Below are 10,393 nucleotides of genomic sequence, written 5' to 3'. Positions count from 1 at the left end.
CAATGTCTGAAGAAAAACATGGTACAGTAGAGGGTCAGATAAAAACATGAAAACCTTCTGCAAGATGAAACTGCACAGTGTCTGCAACCATAGGCTCAGACACAGCAGTGATTGTGAGGATGACAGAGTACTGGACTATGTATGTTTCACTCTCTTGTACACAAAGGCAATACTAGTTGAAGCTGATGCCTAACAATAATAACACTGTAAGTCCACTAACAATCAAGTATTTGAGTGTAAAATATCCCTTTCCTGAAAATGTATTTAGCCTCAGATACAAAATGTATGGATTTCTGATCTGTATTGATTTAATTAAAATAGTTTTATGCATGATCAGACTAAGAGTAGAAAATCTGATAATCAATGTTAAGTGCTGTCAAGTCCGTTTTGACCCATAGCGACCCTGCACAGGGTTTCTGAGGCTGTAAATCTTTACGGGAGCAGAAAGCCTCATCTTTCTCCGGCAGAGCAGCTGGTAGTTTCGAATCGTTGACCTTGCGTGCGGTTCGCAGCCCGATTCGTAACCGATAATCAATAAAGCCAATTAAAGAAGAAGTACAGGGTCAAAGATAATTTCTGAATAAAAAGTGAGGACTCAAACATGATTCTGACAATTGTTCTATACAAAGGGATGTTCTTGGTATTCCCAATACACTGCACTTTGGTCTCTGAATTATTTATTAAGACAAATTGTCTACCAATTGATCAAATATTCGTGGAAGGTATGGTTTGTACTCCAGTTAGCACCATATATTCTCACTTTGAGATATATTTTGGAATGAAATGTTAGATAGCACTTGGATATAATTTTTTCACAATAAAATGGCAAAATATCTTCCCTGTTAGCCCATAGCAAACAATATTCATATCAAAATGAGCCTATTTAATGAAAAATGTAGCTGCTTGTACATACTTTTATAGCAGTTTGATCATTTTTTGGCATAATCAGCCCCGCAGTAAATCCAGTATATGTCTCAATGGAAAGTTTAAAAGCAGAACAAAAAATTGCAGAGATCCAGTTTTCTCATGCACAATTTTTAAAATGATGCTCAAAATTATACAGAACTATGCTGCTTAGGCATTTCTTTAATGAATTGAAGTGAATGATAGTGCTTTCTTAAAAACAAACAGGCACATAGAAACAGTAAAGTGGAAAGGAGGATTCAGAGAATTGCATTATGCTAATCCCAAGAAAGTAATTCTTATGATGTAGTACAAGAACGGTCTCTATCCTATTCACTTCAAATATGAAAATATACTGCAGAGGCCTTTCAGAAGTTACTGTTACTTCACAGTACATTCAGCAAATCAATGTAATATGCATCCACAATTTTTGCAATGGGAGCTGTATGGGTCCTTGTCAGAGTTTCTAAACTCTATCAACTTATATAGAAGATAAGGAAATTGGATTTTTTAAAAAACTAAATGTAAAACTGAGGACTCAGGATTGTAGTGTCACCCAGAGGATAGTAAATACAGAAGCATGCATAGAGAGAGATGCATTTGTTTGAATTATATTGCACTTGGCAGTGAACTTAGTTTTAAATATTACTGTTTCATGTTTTGTATAATGGAAAATAAAACACAGAAGGAGCTTAAATATTTTGTTAGAAAATATGTTAGTAATTTATGAAAGTTTCCATTCAAGAAATATATAATGTCTGATTTTAAGTGGAATTATACTTTCATGCTACAACAGTGATGCCTTTACCACAGAAGGTATACTTAAGTTGTTTTTATTGTTGTTGTTAAGTGCCATTGAGTCAGTTCTGACCCATAGCAACCTTGTATAGGGTTTCCAAGTAGCAGCTGGTGAGTTTCAACCACTTACCTTGTGGTCCAGTGCTTATCCCACAGCACCACACCAGGACTCCATACTTAAGTAGGTAATGATTTTAATTATTCAATGTTGTGTTGTGCTGAGTGCCATCAAGTCAATTCTGACATATAGTGAATCTGTATAGGTTTCAAAAGGAGCGGCTAAGCTAGTGGATTTGAACTGCTAACCAATCAATAATTACATTGCATGTCAATGGATTAAAGCCACCAGTCAAGTGACAGGAAACAACAGAATGGATAAGAAATCAGGATCCTTCAATATTCTGTCTACAAGAGACACACCTTAACACAAAGGGCAATGTAGATTAAAATTGAAAGATGGGGGAAGTTTTAGAGAGCTAAAGGCATTAAAACATGAACAGGAATGGCAATATTAATTTGTGATAAAATAGACTTTAAGTCTAAAACCAGCATTAAGAGACACAGAAGGACATTATCTTAAGACAAAATGGTCAGTTGGACAAGAGGACATAACCTTAATAAATATTTATGCTCCCAATGAAAAAGCCTCATAATACATACATTGAACTCTTACCTTGTTAAATGTTGTTGAGTTGGTTCTGACTCATAGGTACCCTGTATAGGGTTTACAAGGAGCTACTAGTGAGTTTAAACTGCTGACCTTGCAGTCCAGTGCTTATTCTACACACCAGGACTCGACATAAAACTCTAGTAGAGTTGAAAAAGAAATAGACAATTCTACAATAATAGTGGTGGTGGTGGTGGTGATGTGCCGTGGAGTCACTTCTGACTCATAGCGACCCTGTACAGGGTTTCTGAGTCTGTAAATATTTACGGGAGCAGAAAGCCTCATCTTCCTTCCGCAGAAGAGCTGGTAGTTTCAAACTGCTGACCTTAAGCTTCACAGCCTGATTCGTAACCACTATGCTACCAATTGTTGTTGTTGTTGTTAAGTGCCTTCGAGTCGGTTCCAACCCATAGCGACCCTGTATAGGGTTTCCAAGGAGCAGCTGGTGAGTTTCAACCACTGACCTTGCAGTTCAAATGACTTTGCAGTCTGATGCATTAGCCCACAGAGCCACACCAGGACTCCTTGTTTGCTGTTAGGGATAATGAAAGTACTATTTCCTTTTGGAGAAAAGTTAAGCAGGTTTTCTAACAGCAGTTTTAAAGAGTAGGATTATCTATACTTGGGCTCTTCAGATATAGTATAAACCCACTGCGTGTGCAGCATCTACCTGGACCCGCATGTAGACCATCCATGAACTTTGACTGGGCAAGGAGAGCCAATGTAAACAAGAAGTTCATGCTGTCTGCTTTGCTGTGACTAATAACTTCCTTTGCTCTGACCTAGTAATCTCATATTTTCCACTAGCATCTCCGAAACTGTGATAGACTAATATGTGAGCTTCTAGAATAAATCTTAAAATCCTTGATTTGAGAAAGACCTTGTATTTTTGTGCCCCTTATCTGTAAAGAGAGAATAAGGGTGCTATCCAATTAATAAATTTGTAGAAAGGACTTCATGAATGCAAATGGTTACATTAGCACCTGGAATATTATAAGCACTCAATAATGGAGAGTTATTATTAATTGGGAGGTCCATAGTCATTTGCAAGTTATTTGCATTTCATTGCTAACCTAAAGGTGGACAGTTTGAATCCATTCAATAGTAATGAAGAAGAAAAGACTGACAACCTGTTTTCATTAACATTGTAACAACAACAAAACCCTACTGAGTAATTCCATTTTGTAACAAATGACATCAATGGGTTGCCTTGAGTAGGAATCCACTCAAAGGTAAGCAACATCAGCAACATTATTACTTAGGAGTGGGCGTTATTAACAAGTTAAGCTGGTAACCAAAAGATTGAACATTTGAGTGTACCTAGTGGTGCCCTTAAAGAAAGAGAGCTGGTGATCTCCTTCTGACAAATCAGTCGTTTAGAACAATATGGAGCACATTTCTACTCTAAAACATATGGGTCACCATGAATCAAACTCAATTCAAAAGAAATGTGTTGGTTGCTTGCTTGGTTGAATGATGTTATCACTTACATCCAGATCTTGAAGACACCATCAATGTTTTCCTCAGATATGATGGTTGAGTATATTTGTGTTCTCCCTCTTCCATACTGAAACATTTATGGATGTTAAGATTGCATTATGATCAGATAAATTATACTCATTTGTATTTAAAAAATATGTTCTTGTGTGATTTTCAGTTTTTATACTATTAGATTTGTATGGATTAAGAAATATACACAAAACTTTGTGGCTTCACTAACAGAATTAATGAGGTATTTAATGATTTTATTTATAAAAAGGAGGGATTTGTACAGAAAGAAATTGTACCATAGGAACAGAATTTTCTGAGCTATTGTCCTGGAAAGTTAGAGAATTTGGAGACTTTGACTCCACTGGCTTCCTTAGAGCTAGCATTATACTCATACAGAATGAATATCAGCCTTAGCAATAGAAGTTTTCAGGTCAAATTAGATCTATATTGTGTACAAGGCGGCTTCAAAAAGATCAGGGGAAAAAATCCATTCTGTTTCAATTCCATTTTCCTGCAAACTTTCTGAACACTCCTTACATGTTAAAAGTCCTTCAAAGATATACGGAGAAGAATGGTAAATCTCTTTTGAATTAGTCACTAGATCTCCATTGGGCAACAATATCAAAATCCAAACCAAATCCATTGCCAATGAATTTATTCTGACTCATAGTGACCCAGTATAGACTTTCTGAGACTGAATATCTTTAAAAGAGCAGACAGTCTCATCTTTCTCCCATGGAGTGTCTGGTGAGTTTGAACTAATGACCTTCTGGTTAGCTGAATAACAGTGCCTATCCTACAGCACCACCAGGGCTCCATGAACAACCTTTGTTGTCAGGTGTCTTTGAGTCAGTACCAATTCACAGTGACTCTGTGCATAACAGAACAAAACACTGTCTGGTCTTGCTCCAGTCTCACAATCATTGCCATGCTTCAGCCCATTGCTGCTGACACTGTGCCAAAACATCTTATTGGGGATCTTCCTCTTTTTTACTGACCTTCCTATTTACCAAACATAATGTCATTCTTAAGGGACTGGTCCCTCCTGATACTATGGCTGAAGTATGAGAGATGAAGTTTGGCCATTCTGGCTTCTAAGAAGCATTCTGGTTGTACTTTTTCCAATACAGATTTGTTTCTTCTTGTGGAGGTCCATGATACTTTTAATATTCTCTTCCAACACCATAACTCAAATGCATCAATTCTACACTCTTGCTCAATAATTGTGCAACTTTCAAAGGCATATGAGGTTTTTGGAAATACTGTGGTTTGGGATAAGCATGCCTTAGTCCTCAAACTGACATCTTTGCTCTTTTAAATAAGTCTTGTGCAGCAGATTTGCTTAATGCAATATACATCATTTGATTTCTTGATTGTTGCTTCCATGAGTTTGGATGGTTGATCTGAGCAAAATGAAGTCTTTGAGAACTTCAATCTTTTTCATTTATTTGATTTTGTTTATTGATCCAGTTGTGAGTGTTTTTGATCTTCATCAGCAAGTACTTTCAATCCCCTTGACTTTCAGAAAGCAAGGTTGTATTGTGTCCATATCACAGGTTGTTAATGGGTCTTCCTCAAATCCTGAGACCATTTTTCATATAATCCAGCTTTAAGGATTATTTGCTAAACATACAGATTGAATATTTATTGTGAAACTGACTTTAGATTATTGTTAAATTCTGTTCTTCACTCAAAATAATAAAATATCTTTATGAAAAAAAGCTAAACTAAATTAGTGGTATTGCTTTATGAGGTCATCGTCACCTATACATGCACTAACCTCAAATCTAAAGTCAAATGTGGTTGTCGGTTAAAATATGGATACCCAGTTAGGTTTGAATTTCTGATTTTTAATTTTTTTTTTTTTTTAGTATAAGTATGTCCAATATAATTTTGGAGACAAATTTAGTAAATCTTGCAAACCTAATTTGAGGTTAGTTGTAAACATGGTGCAGAAAAGACATGTCTGAAAAAGCAATCCTGTAAGCTCACTCAGCTTTATATACCTGAAGATCCTACTGATTGCATGGATCTACTGACCTAAACAAAATGGAGCTGGTTTACCCATTGTTGTTGTTGTCAAGTGCCATCGAGTCGCTTCCGACCCATCGCGACCCTGTATAGGGTTTCCGAGGAGCAGCTGGTGAGCGTCAATCACTGACCTTGCAGTTTAAATGGTTTTGCAGTCTTGCAAATTAACCCACAGCTCCACATCAGGTTTAGTAATTGTTGTTGTTAGGTGCCATCGAGTCCATAACGACTCACAGTGACCCTATGCACAACAGAACGATACACTGTCTGATCCTGGGCCAAACTCACTACTGTTGTCATGCTTGAGTTCATCGATGCTACCACATGGCCAATCCATCTTGTTGGGGGTTTTCCTCTTTTCCTCTGACCCTCCACCCTACCAAACATGAAATCCTCTTCCAGAGACTGTTCCCTCCTGACAATATGTCCGAAGTATGAGAGATGAAGTTTGGCCATCCTGGCCTCCAAGGAGCACTCTGGCTGCACTTCTTTCAACATGGATCTGTTTGTTTTTTTGGCATCCCATGGCACTTTCAATATTCTCCTCCAACACCATAACTCAAATGCGTCAATTTTTCTACGGTCTTCCTTATTTACTGTCCAGCTTTCACATGCATATGAGGTCATTGAAAGTACCATGGCTTGGGTCAGGTGCACCTTCTTTATCCTCAAGCTGACATCTTTGTTCTTCAACACTTTAAAAGGGTCTTGTGCAGTAGATTTGCCTAATGCAGTACATCATCTGATCTCTTGACTGCTGCTTCCATGAACGTTGATAGTTGATCCAAGAAGAATGAAGTCCTTGACAACTTCAATCTTTTCTCCATTGATAAGAATGCTGTTTATTGGTCCAGTGGTGAGGATTTTTGTTTTCTTGACATTGAGATGCAATCCATATTGAAGGCTGTGCTCTTTGATCTTCATCAGTAAATGTTTTAAGTCCTCTTCACTTTCAGCAAGCAAGGTTGTATCATCTGCATATCGCAGGTTGTTAATGAGTCTTCCTCCAATCCTGATGTCACGTTTTTCTTCATAGAACCCAGCTTCTCGGATTATTTGCTCAGCATACAGGTTGAATAAGTATGATGAAAGAATACAACCTTGTCACACACCTATTTAAATTTTAAACCATTCAGTGTTCCTATGTTCTGTTTGAACAACTGCCTCTTGGTCCATGTACAGATTCCTCATGAGCATAATTAAGTGTTCTGGAACACTCATATTTCACAATGTTGTCCATAGCTTGTCATGATCCACACAATCAACAGAAGATGGAAGGAATACACAGTCACTGTACCAAAAGGAAATGGTTAATGTTCAACTGTTTCAAGAGGTAATATGTGATCAAGAGCCAATGATACTGAAGGAGGAAGTCCAAGGTGCATTGAAGGAATTCGCAAAGAACAAGGCACCAGAAGTAGATGGAATAAAAATTGAAATCTGTCACAAAAGTGAGGAGGCACAGGAGGCACTCACTCATCTCTGACAATAAATTGAGAAGACAACTATCTGGCTGACTGATTAGAAGAGATCCATATGTTTGTCCTTTCTAACGAGAGGTGACCCAATGGAATACAGAAATCATTGGACAATCTCTTTGATATCCCATGCGAGTAAAGTTTTACTAAAGGTAATACAGAAATAGCTGCAAGCATACATTAACAGAGAACTTCCAGAGGTTCAAGTTGGATTCAGAAGAGGCCGTGGAATGAGGGATATCATTGATGATGTCTGATGGATCTTGGCTGAAAGCATAGAACATCAGGTTTAGTAATTAGGTCCTGATAAATGAGGACACTGCAAATGAGAAAGTTAGTTTAAAAATTAGCTGTGATGACCTCATGGTCCTCAAAGGAGAACTGGATGTGCTTAAGCCCACCCAGATAGTTAGTTATCTCAGGAACTACAGCAGCTTGGATCCAAAAGGAAGGATTATTACCTGATTGTTTCCTTTCCCCTAAAGGTAGAATGTTTGATGACATTTACTGCTTTATTGTTTCTTTTTTCCAAAGAATGCTATCTTGATGTTAAAATAGATTAACTGTACGTCCAAATGGAACTTACCCTGTATAATGTGCCTGATCTTCATAATGGGTAGGGTGGTCTTGAGAAATTATCTTCTCCACCTACAATCTGCTGGCTTTCTGTTAATAAAGTTGGGATTGGATCTCTCCCCATCTCTGTGACTGAGTACAGTGATAGGTATGAAATCCTCATTTCTGTTTGGCAACAATACCACCACATTAAGAGGATCATTTTCAATATGAGCCATATATGTGGGTGAACTGATGGATAAGAGAAGACAAGTAAAGGCAGTTAGATACTCAGCACAAAGAGCCTCATAATAAAAAAAAAATTTTTTTGATAGATATTTTAGCAGATTGGGTGAGGGACTTGAAACTCCACTGCCCCAAAAAAGCTATTTAAATTAAACAATTATGACACAATAAGTTTAAATGTAGGAACATATTATGTACATTGCATGCATTTAAATACAATAGAATACTACTTAAGCTGAAGATCAATATCTGAGTCCAAAAAGACTAATGAATGAGTAATAGCACATCTCTGGCTGAGCAGTTTACTTGTTGTTTGATGAGCTACTAGAAGTGGATCACTTGAACTCACAATTATTGTCAAACTTTTGTTACGAAATTTTGATCCCATTTGTAACTATGTGTTACCAAGATCAAATGCCTCTGAGTAGCACAGTTTGTGTTCAATTACCAACCTAAATATTCATAGTAAAAACTCAGTGGCTCCACAGGAAAAGAGACTGGTGATCTACTTCTGTAGAGAATGTTGTTGTTAAGTGCTGTTGATGTGATTTTGACTCATAGCCACCCTGTATAGGCTTCGCTAGAAGTATCTGGTGGGTTTGAACTGCCAACCTTTTGGTTCACAGCCAAGTGCTGATCCTACAGTTCCACATCAGTAGTACTACAGTCAAGGGGACCCTATGAAGCACTTCTACTCTGTAACACATGGGGAGAGAACTGCTCAGCAATGTCATCCTTTTTTTTTTTTTTTTAATTATTATTGCATTGTTTTGTTATTTAATCTAGCTGATAAGGAGTATTGTTTCTCCAACATAAGTACTTCCTGGTAACATTTATGAGTAAGTAGCGTAGCAATTATGATCGGCTCTTTTTTGAATAATTTTCTATGTAATCTTGGGTCTTGAATTCTTATTATTCTGTTGCTGAGAAAACTCAGTGGTGATGCTTCTGGCATCTGTATGTGCTTTTATCAATAGAAATATGTTCAAAATACAACATTTTCTGAATTAACAATGGATGTTTTAGGTTTCCTTATCTTCTTCAATGGCCATGTGAAGAGGAGACTATGTATTCATTACCATATCTCCCAAAGGGTAATCTTCAGAAGTCTTGGTACTCTGACTGCTGTTGTTAAGTGCAGTCCAGTTGGTTCTGACTCATAGTGTCCCTGTCTAGGGTTTCCGAGGAGCAGCAGGTGGGTTTGAAATGCAGACCTTGTAGTTCAAAGTCCAGTGCTGGTCCCACAGTGCAACATGAGGAAGTCCAAATTTGGTAAATTGAAGTCCAGATTTGCAAAATTGATATAAATAAACAAAAAAGTATATAAATCATCAAGTTATATTTTCCAGTTAAACTTATTCACATGTGATATAGATACCTAAATCTAGTCAATAATGCTAGAGTGGTTTGGACGGTTTCCAGGCCACAAAAAGTCTGTGCTAAATTGATTGATCACTTAAGCCATCTCTTGCTTCCTTTGATCTCTCATCATTTGTCGGAGTATCTGATGACTTACATCTCCAGCAGGGACACATCACCAAGCAGACTGCTAGCCTGGAGAAACAGGGAAAAGAAACAAAACCCTGCCTGTCAAATAGACACGATCTGAGAAACAATACCTTATAGGCATATTATCACTGTCAGATAAATGAATAGGTAAGTGAAATAAATGTAATATGAGATTAGAAAAGAAAAGTGATTTAGCAACTTAAATGTTCAAAGACAGAACAATGCTGAGGGTAAAATTATTTGTAAGTGCTGCATTGTTTTACAATCCACAAGATAGAAACCATTTTCAGACAATTCATATCTGTACTCGTTCTTAATGTTTATGCATCTTGGAGTCTGAGTGGTTTGTTGTTAATGATTTAACACTCTTTTACTTTTGTTTTATTTCCTCTGACTAAAAAAAAAAAGAAGATATTGTAAGATCAGAACATATCTGCATAAGCCTATCAGTCATTTTTTAATCAGTTGAACCAATTGTTTTCTAGTGAATATGAAGGAAAATAAATTACAGCATCTGGATTTCTCTGAATAGTTTGAATTTAAAGGGTTTTTTAAAATGTAGTTTATAGTTTAATGCTCTGCATTTACTCATTATGCCTCATAACAATGATCTGAGATAGCATCCTACTGCTATTTTTAATTGCAAACCTGACAGAGAAGGATTGTGCATCATTATCCGAGTTACAAAGTAAATAAATTACAGACTCTCCTCTAT

At 36.9% G+C, this 10,393-nt stretch overlaps 1 pseudogene; it reads right to left on the bottom strand.

The window, feature by feature from the left end:
* LOC102841733 overlaps nucleotides 1–3,108 on the bottom strand; it is a 10,436-nt pseudogene extending 7,328 nt beyond the window's left edge.
* Nucleotides 3,109–10,393: the final 7,285 nt, after the last annotated feature.

Source organism: Chrysochloris asiatica, unplaced genomic scaffold, assembly GCF_000296735.1.
Source record: "Chrysochloris asiatica unplaced genomic scaffold, ChrAsi1.0 scaffold00063, whole genome shotgun sequence".
Lineage (NCBI taxonomy): Eukaryota > Metazoa > Chordata > Mammalia > Afrosoricida > Chrysochloridae > Chrysochloris > Chrysochloris asiatica.
This window is presented reverse-complemented; position numbering and strand designations above follow the sequence as displayed.